This window comes from Coptis chinensis, chromosome 3 (genome assembly GCF_015680905.1).
Source record: "Coptis chinensis isolate HL-2020 chromosome 3, ASM1568090v1, whole genome shotgun sequence".
Lineage (NCBI taxonomy): Eukaryota > Viridiplantae > Streptophyta > Magnoliopsida > Ranunculales > Ranunculaceae > Coptis > Coptis chinensis.
Window position 1 is genome coordinate 20,572,622 of NC_141458.1, and position 3,799 is coordinate 20,576,420.

Consider the following 3,799-nt stretch of genomic DNA (forward strand, 5'->3'; position numbering starts at 1 on the left):
TCATGTTAGCTTTATAATCCTTCGCGAGATCGCATTTAATCGCTACGGATTTCTTCAAGCTCATTCAATTGCAATTTCAAGCTTTGACACCTGCCTCATCAATATTGAAGTTAAGGCTTTTATAGCCCACGTGAGCACGGTGCTCTAATTCAACGGGCAAATGACATGGTTTCCCAAATACAAGTCTAAAGGGAGACATACCCCATAGAGTTTTGAAAGCAGTTCTATACCATAAGGCATCCGATAGACGCTTTGACAAGTCTTTCCTATCGTGGTTTATAGTTGTTTCTAAAATCTTTTTGATTTCCTATTAGAAACTTCTACTTGTCCGCTAGTTTGTGGATGATAAGGAGTTGCTACTTTGTGTGTAACTCCATACTTTTTCACTAGGGATGCAACAACTATGTTGCAAATGTGTTCCACCATCACTAATGATGGCTTTAGGAATGCCAAACCGATTTAAAAATATATTCTTTAATAAAAATATACAACGGTCTTATGGTCATTGCTACGACAAGCTGGGCCTCTATCCATTTAGACAACGTAGTCCACGCAACTAGAATATAAGTGAAACCGCGGGGAAACCGGGAAAGGACCCATGAAATCAATGCCCCAAACATCAAAAATTTCTACTATCAAGATTGATTTAATGGCATCATATTACGCTTCGCGGATTCGCCCAGTTGTTGGCAACTAATACACGCCTTGCAATGCACTTGGGCATCCTTAAAAAGGGTAGGCCAATAAAATCCACATTGAAGAACTTTAGCGGCTGTTTTCATCCCACTAAAATGGCCACCACACTTTTGTCATGGCGTAACGATAGAACTTCATTGTATTCCCACCGGGAATACAACGACGAAATAACTGACAAGACAATACTTAAAAAGGTAGGGCTCATCCCAAAGAAGATAACTTAACTCGGCCAAAAACTTCTTACGCTCATTTCTTGACCAATTATAAGGCATAACATCAGCCGCTAGATAATTTACAATGTCGGCATACCATGGTGCTGAAAAAATGGCATACGATGCTCATCGTGAAAGAGTCCGTATGGACTCGAATCACCGATCGCCGCTTTGTGAAGTCTAGATAGGTGGTCGGCAACTACGCTTTTCCCCTCTTTTGTCCTTTATTTCTAATGTGAACTCTTTGCGGAGAAGGATCCATCGGATTAATCTCTCTTAGCATCCTTCTTCGCAAGAAGGTACTTAAAGGGGGTGCATGGTCCGTGGTAAACTAAGGTTTTAAACCAACCAAATAAGGATCTAAACTTATCTAAAGCATAAATGACGGCTAAGAATTCTTTTTCGGTAGTTGAATAATTCCGTTGAGCATCGTTTAATGTTTTACTAGCATAATAAATAACAAGGGACTTATTATCTAGTTTTTGTCCCAAGATCGCACTAACCGCATAGTCACTAGCATCACACATGAGTTCGAAGGTTTAGACCAATCGGGAGGTCAGATAATTGGTGCAGAGGTTAGGGCAGCTTTTAAAGTTTCAAAAGCCCGCTACGCTAAAATTAAAATCAAAGATTGCATCTTTCAAAAGCAGATTAGTTAAAGGTCTAGCTATTTTCGAGAAGTCTTTAATAAATCGCCTATAAAAACCTGCATCGCCTAGAAAGGCTCTAATATCACGGACAGTCCGTGGTTTAGGTAGAGTCGCTATCTTATCTAGTTTGGCCTTATCTACTTCGATGCCATCACTAGATACAATGTGACCTAGTACTATGCCCTTTTGCACCATGAAATGACACTTTTCCCAGTTTAAAACGAGGCTCTTTTCTTCACACCGTGTCAAAACCTTAGACAGGTTAGACAAACAGTCTGTGAAGGAGTCTCCATAGATAGAAAAATCATCCATGAAAACTTCCATAAAGCCGCTACCATGTCACTAAATATATGAAGCATACACCGTTTGGAAGGTTCCAAGAGCATTACAAAGGCCAAAAGGCATTCGCTTATAGGCATACGCTCCAAAGGGACATGTGAAGGTAGTCTTTTTTTCTTGGTCATCAATATCAATAATAATTTGAAAATAGCCCGAGTAGCCATCCGAAAACAATAAAAGCATGACCAGCCAGGGCGCTCGAAAGCATTTGATCTATAAAAGGTAAGGGAAAGTGATCATTTCGGTGTCATAGCATTTAACCGTCAGTAATCAATACGCATCCTCTATTTCATAGGACCTTGTGTGACAACATAGTCACCCTTTCCCATTTCGCACCATGGTAACTCCCCGATTTCTTAGGAACTACATGAATGGGGCTTACCCATTCGCTATCGAGATTGGGTATATGATACCCGCAGATCGAGTAATTGTAAAGACTTCTTCCCTAACCACCTCTTTCATGGCTGGGTTCAAGCGATGCTGAGGTTCGCGAGAAGTCTTCGCGTTATCCTCCAATTGGATACGATGAGTGAAAATATTAGGGTCAATTCCCTTAATGTTGGCTAGGGACCAACCGATCGCAGACCGATGTTCCTTAATCACCCGGATTAAACTTGTCTCTTCATTCTTAGATAACAGAGAAGATATAATTACCGGATGACTACCATCCGGATCGAGTTGAATATATTTTAACTCTGGGGGAAGGGGTTTAAGCACTGGGGTGGAGGGAAAATCAATAGATGTTTCGTCGGTCCTCATTTTGCATAATGAATACTTGCTTAGGTAGCAAGTCTTCATACTCAATATGTGGAGCAAACCGTGTCTACAATTGGGGTGGACTCAAGGATGGTGTTGACTTCCTCTAAGTAGAGTCATTTACAAAATCCGACTTTCCAAAAAGAAAGGAATTTGTACATATTGTTTTCGTGAAACGTGTTGTTAAAATAATCTTGAGCTAAGCTCGATCATGTTAACCTCCCCATCTATAGACGGATCTGGTAATTGTTTCATTATTTTAAAAACATTTACCTCAACTGTAAGATGGCCAAAAGATAAGGACATCTTACCATCGCGTCGATTTATAAAGGCGTTGGCGGTTGCTAAGAAGGGCTAAGATGATCGGTCAGAGTTGTTGGCGACTTATCAGACGAGGATAACAAAATCAGCAGGATAGTAAAAATCCTGAACCTTAACAAGCACGTTTTCCACTACACCCTTAGGATACTTAATTGACATGTCCGCTAATTGCAACTTTATTTTTGTAGGTTGCATTTCCTGTAGACCTATTTGTTTATACAAATAATATGGGAGTAAGTTAACACTCGCCCCCAGGTCTAATAACGCGGTCGTCGTGTGGGAATCTCCTAGGGTGCATTTTACAGTAGGACGACCAGGGTCCTTGTACTTAACAATTCCATTATTTTCGGATAAAGTTGGGAATTGTTCAGTTAGAAAGGCATCTTTAGGTATGTTGGTCTTACGCCTAGTAGTGCACAACTCTTTAAGAAACTTAGCGTGATTAGGTAGCTTTTTAATAGCTTTGAGAAAAGGAAGGTTTATCGTTAGATTCTTGAAAACGTTCCTAATCTCCTCAAAGTTTGTATCCCTAGTTAGCATGGCTAACTTCTGAGGGAATGGTGGTTTTGCTCTATATTTAGCGCATGGCTCGAATTTGATGTGTTACCTTGGCTTTTCGTTTCTTAGGTTGTGGTTTAACCGGTACCTCTACTATGGTAGGCTCTTCGGTTTCTATTTCGGTATCTAGTTCGATATCCGGTGTAGAGTATCTTGATGGGGTAACTATAAGCATAGTTACTTTGTTATCAACCACTCTTCCGCAACGGAGAGTGGTGATGGCATTCAGTCACCTACTATTGTCGCTTCCGCATAGTATTATCGCTC